This window comes from Tursiops truncatus, chromosome 16, assembly GCF_011762595.2.
Source record: "Tursiops truncatus isolate mTurTru1 chromosome 16, mTurTru1.mat.Y, whole genome shotgun sequence".
NCBI classification, from domain to species: domain Eukaryota; kingdom Metazoa; phylum Chordata; class Mammalia; order Artiodactyla; family Delphinidae; genus Tursiops; species Tursiops truncatus.
In genome coordinates, this window is record NC_047049.1 from 6,686,569 (window position 1) to 6,698,482 (window position 11,914).

At 38.0% G+C, this 11,914-nt stretch overlaps 1 pseudogene; it reads right to left on the reverse strand.

Annotated features, from left to right (window-relative positions):
* Positions 1 to 11,280: 11,280 nt before the first annotated feature.
* Positions 11,281 to 11,556, reverse strand: LOC101340111 (cytochrome c oxidase copper chaperone pseudogene; annotated as a pseudogene).
* Between the last annotated feature and the right edge of the window lie 358 nt (positions 11,557 to 11,914).

Consider the following 11,914-nt stretch of genomic DNA (forward strand, 5'->3'; position numbering starts at 1 on the left):
TTATTGCTTCCTCAGTGATAGACTGTGTATGTACAACAAGGGAGGAGAACATGTAATTTTTTGGAAATTTCCTATTTGAAGTCCTTGTCTGTCCAGAAATTATTCTTACTTTTGGGGGGACACATTTGGGGAGTATAGTTTACATACAATAAAATTCACCCCTGTTAAGTACACAGTGAATGAGTTTGGGCAAATGTACATAGTCACATAACCTCCACCACAATCACGACATAGAACATATTCATCACTCTAAAAGTTCCCTGCTGCAGTCAGTCCGCCCCCGCCAACCCTGACCCCTGGCAACCTATTTGGTGTCACTATAGTTTCACCTTCTCTAGAATTTTATATAAATAGAATTGTCAGCCTATATTCTTCTATGTCTGGCTTCTTTCGTTTTTTTTTGAGATAAATCTGTATTGTTATATCAATAGCTTGCTCCTTTTCATTGCTGAGTTATACTCCATTGACTGGATAAACAACAATGTTTTTATCCATTAACCGTATGAAGACATCTGGGTTGTTTCTAGTTTTGGGCTATAATGAATAATGCTGCTACAGACATTCATGTACAAGTCTTTGTGTAGACATCTACAAGTGGTATTGATGGTCATTTGGCAAGTACGTTTACCTTCAGTAAAACTGCCAAACTGTTTTTCAAAGTGGCTGCACCATTTTTTATTTTCATCAGCCATGTATTAAAGTTCCACTTGTTCCACATCTTCACTAATACTTGATATCATTAGTTGTTTAACCATTCAGATGGTTGATTAGTGGTCTCTCATTGTGGTTTTAATTTGTTTCTGTGAGCATCTTTTCATTTGTTTATTGGCCATTTGTCAATCTTCTTTTATGAAATTTCTGTTCAGATCTTTTGCTCCTTTTTTTTTTTTAAATTGGGTTGTTCGTTTTTGTTATTATTATTTGTGTTGTAAGAGTTCTCTACATATTCTTAACACCAGCCGCTTGTTATATTTGCTTTACAAATATTTTCTCCTGGGCGGTGGCTTACCTTTTCATTTTCTCCACTTCGATGAAGAACAAAAGGGTTTTTTTGTTTTTAGTTTTTTTATTTGTTTGTTTTTGTTTAGCTTTTTAAGAAATCTTTTTAAACCAACAGTCACAAATGTTTCTCTGATGCTGACTTACAGAAGTTTTATAGTTTTAAGGTCATACAGTTATGTCTATGATCTATTTTACATTAATCTTTTAATATGGTGAGAGAGAAGGATTGAGTTTCACTTTTTCTATACGGCTATCCAACTGTTCTTTTGAAAAAACCCAAAGTTCACATTGAATTACCTTGTGCAAAACAATTAACTGTATAAATAAGAGTCTTGGCCTATATGTCTATCCTTATGCCAATACCATACTGTCTTCATTTCTGTGACTTTATATTAAATCTTGAGATCAGGTAGTGTGAGTCCTCCAACCTTGTTCTTTTTAAATAATTATTTTGGCTGTTCTAGGTCCTTTGAATTTTCATATAAATTTTAGTTTAGCTTGTCAGTTTCTACAGAAAGAACTGCAAAGAATTTGATCAGAATTCTGTTGAATCTGTAGATCAATTTGGGGAACACTGACATCTTCACAATATTGAATCTTCCAATCCATGCACATGTTATACCTCACCTTTTCTTAATGTTTTTAAATTTATCCCACCAGTATTTTGAAGTGTATAGCTCTTGTACATATTTTAGTAAATTTATGCCTAAATACTTCATATTTTTATACTGCTGTAAATGATACTTAAAATTTTATTTTTCGATTGTTCATTGCTAGTACATAAAAATATCATTGAATCTTATACTGACCTTATATTTTGGGATCCTACTAACATCACTGATTAGTTCTAGTACCTTTTTGGAGATCCCTTGGGAATAATTTTTTTATGTACACAATCATGTGTCCTGAGAATAAAAAATAGTTTTACTTCTTCCTTTTCGATCTGTGTGCGTGCGTGTGTGTGTGTGTGTGTGTGCACCCTATGGCGCTTGCTAGGATTTCCAGTATAAGGCTAAATAGATGTGGTGAGAGCGGACGTCCTTTGACCATCCCCGATTTCAGAGAGGAAAGTGTTCACTATTTCATCATTAAGTATGATATTTGCTGTAGGTTTTTTTGTAAATTCTCTTTATCAGTTTGAGGAAGTTTTATCTTATTGCTGGTTTGCAAAGAGTTTTCAGAAACAGGTGTTGTATTTTACCACGTGATTTTCTGCCTCTATTTAGATAATTGTATGGTCTTCTCCTTATTCTTTTAATATAATGGTTTACAGTGGTTAATTTTCTAATGATAAACCAACCTTGCATTCCTAGTATTTGTTTTGTTGTTGTTGCTTTAGTGGATTCGATTTCCTAATATTTTTTCTTCTGATGTCTTTCTCTGGGTTGGTATCAGGGTAATTCTGGCTTCATAAGGTAAGTTGGATGTGTTCTCTCTGTATTTTCTGAAAGATTTTTTATAAGATTGGTATTATTTCTGCCTTCAGTATTTGATAGAATTCACCAGTAAAGTCATGAGTGGCTAGAATCTTCTCTGCAGGACTGATTTTAATAGAGAATTCACTTTTTCATCTTTTTAGTTTCTTCTTGAGTTCATTTGGTAATCCATGTCTTTCAAGGGATTTGTACATTTCATCTGTTATCACACTCATTGGCATAAAGTTCTTCCTAATATCAATAGTTCCTTCTTTTTTTAAATACCCGTGGAATCCCTTCTCTCATTCATCATAATGGTACATTTTGCGTTTGTTCTGTCTTTTTTTTTGAATTTTATTTTATTTATTTTTTTATGCAGCAGGTTCTTATTAGTTATCCATTTTATACATATTAGTGTATATATGTCAATCCCAATCTCCCAATTCATCACACCTCCCCCGCCACCACTTTCCCCCCTTGGTGTCCATACGTTTGTCCTCTACATCTGTGTCTCTATTTCTGCCCTGCAACTGGTTCATCTGTACCATTTTTCTAGGTTCCACATACATGCGTTAATATACGATATTTGTTTTTCTCTTTCTGACTTACTTCACTCTGTATGACAGTCTCTAGATCCATCCATGTCTCTACAAATGACCCAATTTCGTTCCTTTTTACAACTGAGTAATATTCCATTGTATATATGTACCACATCTTCTTCATCCATTAGTCTGTCGATGGGCATTTAGGTTGCTTCCATGACCTGGCTATTTGTAAACAGTGCTGCAGTGAGTATTGGGGTGCGTGTGTCTTTTTGAATTATGGTTTTCTCTGGGTACATGCCCAGTAGTGGGATTGCTGGGTCATATGGTAATTCTATTTTTAGTTTTTTAAGGAACCTCCATACTGTTCTCCATAGTGTATCAATTTACATTCCCACCAACAGTGCAAGACGGTTCCTTTTTCTCCACACTCTCCCCAGCATTTGTTGTTTGTAGATTTTCTAATGATGCCCATTCTAACTGGTGTGAGGTGATACCTCATTGTAGTTTTGATTTTCATTTCTCTAATAATTAGTGATGTTGAGCAGCTTTTCATTTGCTTCTTGGCCATCTCTATGTCTTTGTTGGAGAAATGTCTATATAGGTCTTCTGCCCATTTTGGATTGGGTTGTTTGTTTTTTTAATATTGAGCTACATGAGCTGTTTATAAATTTTGGAGATTAATCCTTTGTCAGTCACTTCATTTGCAAATATTTTCTCCCATTCTGAGGGTTGTGTTTTCGTCTTGTTTATGGTTTCCTTTGCTGTACAAAAGCTTTGAAGTTTCATTGGGTCCCATTTGTTTATTTTTGCTGTTATTAGCATTACTCTAGGAAGTGGATCAAAAAAGGTCTTGCTGTGATTTATGTCAAAGAGTGTTCTTCCTATGTTTTCCTCTATGAGTTTTATAGTGTCCAGTCTTACATTTAGGTCTTGAATCCATTTTGAGTTTATTTTTGTGTGTGGTGTTAGGGAGTGTGCTAATTTCATTCTTTTACATGTAGCTGTCCAGTTTTCCCAGCACTACTTATTGAAAAGGCTGTCTTTTCTCCATTGTATATCCTTGCCTCCTTTGTCATAGATTAGTTGACCATAGGTGTGTGGGTTTATCTCTGGGCTTTCTATCTTATTCCATTGATCTATGTTTCTGTTTTTGTGCCAGTACCATATTGTCTTGATTACTGTAGCCTTGTAGTATAGTCTGAAGCCAGGGAGTCTGATTTCTCCAGCTCCTTTTTTTTCCCTCAGGACTGCTTTGGCTATTCAGGGTCTTTTGTGTCTCCATACAAATTTTAAGATTTTTTCTTCTAGTTCTGTAAAAACTGCCACTGGTAATTTGATAGGGATTGCATTGAATCTGTAGATTGCTTTGGGTAGTAGAGTCATTTTCACAATCTTGATTCTTCCAATCCAAGAACATGGTATATCTCTCCACCTGTTTGTATCATCTTTGATTTCTTTCATTAGTGTCTTATAGTTTTCTGAGTACGGGTTTTTTACCTCCTTAGGTAGCTTTATTCATAGGTATTTTATTCTTTTTGTTGCAACGGTGAATGGGATTGTTTCCTTAATTTCTCTTTCTCATCTTTCATTGTTAGTGTACAGGAATGCAAGAGATTTCTGTGCATTAATTCTGTATCCTGCAACTTTAACAAATTCATTGATTAACTCTAGTAGTTTTCTGGTGGCATCTTTAGAATTCGCTAGGTATAGTATCATGTCATCTGCAAACAGTGACAGTTTTACTTCTGCTTTTCCGAGTTGGATTCTTTTATTTATTTTTCTTTTCTGATTGCCATGGCTAGGACTTCCAAAACTATGTTGAATAATAGTGGCAAGAGTGGACATCCTTGTCTTGTTCCTGATCTTAGAGGAAATGCTTTCAGTTTTTCACCATTGAGAATGATGTTTGCTGTGGGTTTGTTGTATATGGCCTTTATTATGTTGAGGTAGGTTCCATCTATGCCCACTTTGTGGAGAGTTTTTATCATAAATGGGTGTTGAATTTTGTAAAAAGCTTTTTCTGCATCTTTTGAGATGATCATATGGTTTTTATCATTCAATTTGTTAATATGGTGTATCACATTGATTGATTTGTGTATATTGAAGAATCCTTACATTCCTGGGATAAATCCCACTTGATCATGGTGTATGATCCTTTCAATGTGTTGCTGGATTCTGTTTGCTAGTATTTTGTTGAGGACTTTTGCATCTATATTCATCAGTGATATTGGTCTGTAATTTTCCTTTTTTTGTGATATCTTTTTCTGGTTTTGATATCAGGGTGATGGTGGCCTCATAGAATGAGTTTGAGAGGTTTCCTTCCTGTGCAATTTTTGGAACTGTTTCAGAAGGATAGATGTTACCTCTTCTCTATATGTTTGAAACAATTCATCTGTGAAGCCATCTGGTCCTGGACTTTTGTTTCTTGGAGTTTTTAAATCAGTTTCAATTTCATTACTTGTGATTGGTCTGTTCATATTTTCTGTTTCTTTCTGGTTCAGTCTTGGGAGATTTACCTTTCTAAGAATTTGTCCATTTCTTCCAGGGTGTCCATTTTATTGTCATACAGATGCTTGTAGTCTCTTGTGATCCTTGGTATTTCTATAGGGTCAGTAGTAACTTCTCCTTCTTTGTTTCTAATTTTACTGATTTGAGTCCTCTCCGTTTTTTTTCTTGAAGTGTAATTTGCTGTTTTTGGTTGGAATGTCCTATAAATATCAAATATATCTGGTCTGTTGTGTCATTTAAAGGTTATGTTTCCTTATTAATTTTCTGTTTGGATGACCTGTCCATTGGTGTAAGTGAGGTGTTAAAGTCCCCCATTATTATTGTGTTACTGTCGATTTCCTCTTTTATAGCTGTTAGCAGTTGCCTTATGTATTGAGGTGCTCCTATATTGGGTGCATATATATTTATAATTGTTATATCTTCTTCTTGGATTGATCCCTTGATCATTATGTAATGTCCTTGTCTCTTGTAACATTCTTTATTTCAAAGTCTATTTTATCTGATATGAGTATGGCTACTCCAGCTTTCTTTTGGTTTCCATTTGCATGGAGTATCTTTTTCCATCCCCTCACTTTCAGTCTGTATGTGTCCCTAGGTCTGAAGTGGGTCTCTTGTAGACAGCATATATATGGGTCTTGTTTTTGTATCCATTCAGCGAGCCTGTGTCTTTTGGTTGGAGCATTTAACCCATTAACGTTTAAGGTAATTATTGATATGTATGTTCCTGTTACCATTTTCTTAATTTTATGGGTTTGTTTTTGTAGGTCCCTTTCTTCTCTTGGGTTTCCCACTTAGAGAAGTTCCTTTAGCATTTGTTGTAGAGCTGGTTTGGTGGTGCTTAATTCTCTTAGCGTTTGCTTGCTTGTAAAGCTTTTGATTTCTCCATCGAATCTGAATGAGATCCTTGCTGGGTAGAGTAATCTTGGTTGTAGTTTTTTCCCTTTCATCACTTTAAATATCATGCCACTCTCTTCTGGCTTGTAGAGTTTCTGCTGAGAAATCAGCTGTTAACGTTATGGGAGTTCCCTTGTATGTTATTTGTTGTTTTTCCCTTGTTGCTTTCAATAATTTTTCTTTGTCTTTAATTTTTGTCAGTTTGATTACTGTGTGTCACAGTGTGTTTCTCCTTGGGTTTATCCTGTCTGGGACTCACTGTGCTTCCCGGACCTGGGTGGCTATTTCCTTTCTCATGTTAGGGAAGTTTTCGACTCTAATCACTTCAAATATTTTCTCGGGTCCTTTCTCTCTCTCTTCTCCTTCTGGGACCCCTATAATGCAAATGTTGTCATGTTTAATGTTGTCCCGGAGGTCTCTTATGCTGTCTTTATTTCTTTTCATTCTTTTTTCTTTATTCTGTTCCAGGGCAGTGAATTCCCCCATTCTGTCTTCCAGGTCACGTATCTGTTCTTCTGCCTCAGTTATTCTGCTATTGATTCCTTCAGGTGTATTTTTCATTTCAGTTATTGTATTGTTCATTTCTGTTTGTTTGTTCTTTAATCTTTCTAGGTGTTCTTTAATTCTTCTTGGTCTTTGTTAAACATTTCTGCATTTTCTCAATCTTTGCCTCCATTCTTTTTCCAAGGTCCTGGATCATCTTCACTGTCATTATTCTGAATTCTTTTTCTGGAAGATTGCCTATCTCTACTTCATTTAGTTGTTTTTCTGGGGTTTTATCTTGTTCCTTCATCTGGTACGTAGCCCTCTGCCTTTTCATCTTGTCTTTCTTTCTGTGAATGTGGTTTTAGTTCCACAGGCTGCAGGATTGTAGTTCTTCTTGCTTCTGCTATCTGCCCTCTGGCGGATGAGGCTATCTAAGAGGCTTGTGCAAGTTTTCTGATGGGAGGGACTGGTGGTTGGTAGAGCTGGCTGTTGCTCTGGTGGGTGGAGCTCAGTAAAACTTTAATCTGCTTGTCTGCTGATGGATGGGGCTGGGTTCCCTCCCTGCTGGTTGTTTGGCCTGAGGTGACCCAACACTGGAGCCTACCTGGTCTTTGGTGGGGCTAATGGCGGACCCTGGGAGGGCTCACGCCAAGGAGCACTTCCCAGAACTTCAGCTGCCAGTATCCTTGTCCTCATGGTGAGCCACAGCCACCCCCCGCCTCTGCAGGAGGCCCTCCAACACTAGCAGGTAGGTCTGGTTCAGTCTTCTATGGGGTCACTGCTCCTTCCCCTGGGTCCCGATGAGCACACTACTTTGTGTGTGCCCTCCAAGAGTGGAGTCTCTGTTTCCCCCAGTCCTGTCAAAGTCCTGCAATCAAATCCCGCTAGCCTTCAAAGTCTGATTCTCTAGGAATTCCTCCTCCCATTGCCGGACCCCCAGGTTGGGAAGCCTGACGTGGGGCTCAGAACCTTCAGTCCAGTGGGTGGACTTCTGTGGTATAAGTGTTCTCCAATTTGTGAGTCACCCACCCAGCAGTTATGGGATTTGATTTTATTGTGATTGCGCCCCTCCTACCATCTCATTGTGGCTTCTCCTTTGTCTTTGGATGTGGGGTGTCTTTTTTTGGTGAGTTCCAGTGTCTTCCTGTCTATGTTTGTTCAGCAGTTAGTTGTGATTCCAGTGCTCTCGCAAGAGGGATTGAGCACACGTCCTTCTGCTCTGCCATCTTGAACCAATTTCCCTTCTTTCTTTCTTTCTTGATCAGTCTAGGTAGATGTTTATTAAATTTATTGATATTTTTCCAAAAATAAGCTTTTGGTTTTAATTATTTTGTCTTATGTTTTTTGTTTTCTGTTTCATTGATTTCCACTCCTCATTATTTCCTGCTTTCTACTTACTTTGGGTTTAATTTGCTTACCTAATTCTAGCTTTTTAAAATGGAAGCTTAGGTTACTGGTTTGAGAACATTTTGTTTCTCTAACATAAGCATTTAAAGATATTCATTTTACTTTATGCACTGCTTTTACTGTATCTCACTAATTTTGATAAATTGTGTTTTCATTTTCATTCAGCTCAAAATATTGTCTAATTTCTCTTGAAAGTTTTTCCATGATCCATTGATTATTTAGAAGTGGTTAACTTCCAAATATTAGGGGATATTCCAAAGATCATTCTGTTATTGATTGCTAGTTTAATTCTCTTGTGATTATTGTTTTAACATTTTCAAATTTATTGAGACTTGTTTTACAGTTTATCTTAGTAAATGTTCCACATGTCCTTGAAAAAAAAAAGTGCATTCTGCTCTTATTGAATGGAATAAATGTCAACAGGTCCAGTTGGTTGATAGTGTTCATCAAATCTTGTCCATCTTTACTGCTTTTTTTAAATCAATATTAAAATGGGAGTATTGAAATCTCCAACTATAATTGTGGATTAGTCTATTTCTGTTTTTAGTTCTGTCCATTTTGCTTCATGTATTTTGTAACTCTGTTACTATATGGACCCACATTTAGTGTAACCGTTGTATCTTCCTTGCTGCTGTACCAACCTTGTTGCCATTATGAATTATCCATCTTGGTCTCTAATAATTCTCTTTGACTTAAAATTTATTTCTTCTAACATTAATATAGTCACCGCAGCTTTCTTATTTTTTTCTGTTTGAATGCTATATCACTCAGGGTGTGATTTTAAAGCAACAACAATAAGAACCAATAAGAATGACAGAGAATATGCAATTTTTCTAAGGGATTTGACTTTAAGTAATTATAGGGGATCATCAGACACTTTATGTCCATTTGCTGCCTCTGCATCTCAGCATGGGCTTGGACCAGAGAAGCTGCAGGGACCTGGCCGGAATGATGGAGCTGCAGACCTAGCTACACCCACCCCATCAACAAGGTGAGCTGGTAAATCAGCCACAGTGTGTACGAGCTACAACAGCACCTAGTGCCCTTGCATCCACCTTACGAGTGTTAAAAGAACATGCTTGCCATAGCTCAGAAACTAGCCAAGGATTTAGACAAAGTTTGTGCTCAGACTTTAGGACTCTCCATGGCCACTACACTTCCAGTTTCCCTGCCAAGTTCAAGTTCTGCCCTCTGATGAATACTGAACTTTCCTCAGGAGACTCGCATCAAACTCATTTCTACCCCTGAGCAGCCAAATGACTTGTTGACATCCTGACATTCAGATTCCCCATTTGTAAAGTCAGGCATTGAGGGTGGGATGAGGTGACCCCCCCAGAGCCCTTCCAGTTCTAAGCAAACACTAAGGAAACTCTGAATAAACATGTATGCCCTCAAGATCAAGAAAGATCTCATTTCATCACCTGATGTATTAAAGACCACCTGACCCTACACGGTCTTATTTCTAACTTGCAGTCACTTCATTTTCAGACCACTCACAGTCAAAATGCAGATTGTTTCAATTACCCACATGTATTAGAAAGACCACTGAGGCGAAAGGAAGAGATTAGCCTGAAAGACCTTTTAGGTTCGAGTGCATAATCCAAATTCCTATGGTATTTTACTACCCCAACTGTAGTGCTAGGTAGCTTTGGTCAGTTAATCTGCTGTTTTGGGTCTCTGTGATTCAATAACACCCACATATCTTCTGAAAGAAATTCAGTCTTGAAACTCTATAGGGTACTGTTTTTCTCATGGCCACTGGGTAGCTGACTTTATAAATGAACTGAGTAGTATGTTCTCAACATAAACAGTACAAATTCCAGGAATCGTGTTAAGACAAACATCGCTGAGGTACACTGAGCTTTTGTTACTTTTTATATGGAGCAAGGACTTCTTTATCCCACCAGACTTCATTGTTGGATTCAGTAGAATAGAACAAAAATATCCTTCTATGGTTCTGCTGAATCTAATTGTTTATAAACAAGTTTACTTGGAAGCAAAGGATTCTGAGCACTTCATGCTTGTTTGGTAATTTATTTGTAGTATTTGTGTATGTCAGGGACTCATAACTCAGAAATTCCCAAACAGTTCAGAAGGCCGTCCACCCGCTCTTCTCAAATGCATTGAAATGACTTGTTTTTGGTAGTGCGCTGAAGGCAGAATTATGCTTAAGTTTCGTGGGCTGAGAATGGGTGAACGGGAGTGGGAGGGAGGACTGGGGTGCGTGGGGCTTGCCTCCTCTTTAGCAAGCTCTCTGAGGAAGAGAGTTTCTCATTCCAAGCTTTTGTAAACTTCGTTGATAAATGTCAGACTACCGCAGTAATCTCCAATAGGTAGCACATGAGCTTTAAAAAAAGCCCGGGGCGGGTTGCGGGGGGAGGGAAGGTGGGGCAGGGAGGTTTTATTTTCAAATGCAAACCAATTTTTTGCAAGTGACAGTGCATTTTGACACATTTTCTGACTTAGCCAATAGTTTAGGCCCATAGCTCTTTACCGGGGTTATAGTTCCTTCATAATAATTTATTAGTCCTAGTCATGAACATGTTATTTTACATCACAAAAGTTTGTAGTATTACAAGAGCGGAACAGTACCACCAGATACTGTTAAAAAGAATGAGGAAGGGCTTCCCTGGTGGCGCAGTGGTTGAGAGTCCGCTTGCCGATGCAGGGGACACGGGTTCGTGCCTCGGTCCGGGAAGATCCCACATGCCGCGGGCGGCTGGGCCTGTGAGCCATGGCCGCTGAGCCTGCGCGTCCGGAGCCTGTGCTCCGCAACGGGAGAGGCCACAACAGTGAGAGGCCCGCGTACCGAAAAAAAAAAAAAAAAAAAAGAAAGAAAGAAAGAATGAGGAAAAGCTGTATATACTGACCTGGGAAATGATATAATTTTAAAGGACGAAAACGATTTGCAGAACAATACATATAGCACAATTCCCTTTTATTTATTTATTTATATTTTACCAGGGATATTCTCTTTTTTTTTAATAAGTTATAAATATTCTTAAATTTATCAATGTTCACCAAAGAGCTCCCAAAGTTATTAAATCTTCTTCATTTTTCAGGAATTATTAATTCCCAGAGCAGACCACCATTTCATATCTTAAATCCCAGGGCTCTCATGCATTCCTTGTGGGCCTCAATTAGGGGTCCACAGTTCTCTTCTCCTTTCTCAATGATGCACGCATCGTGCGCCTTCTTGGTCTCCGGGCAGGCGCAGCAGGGCTTCAGAGGCTTCTTCTCCTGCGACTCGACGGGGCAGGGCTTGCGGCCGCCAGACCCAGCATTTTTCGCGCCAAAAGCAGCAACTAGTACAGACGCCCTAAACTCTTCAGCCTCCGCAAACGCCGCCGATTAGCCCCTATTTATTTTTTTTAAGTGTGCATGTCTATAGTCATATCCTTTCAGAAAAAATAACTAGGAGGGTACACTCCAAACTATCATCAGTGGTTATCTGTCAGGGGTGAAATTAGAGGGACTGAAGGGCTCTTTACTTCACCTATCAAGTGTGAGATTGTGATGATTTTTTTCCCCAATGTATGCTTTGACATATTTTTCAAATTGAAAAAAAAAAGATCTTCCAGAAGCAGAAAAACAGCATGTAGAGAGGAGCGAGTCTTGAGCCCAAAGAATTTGCAGCATCAGGGAGACTAAATGATC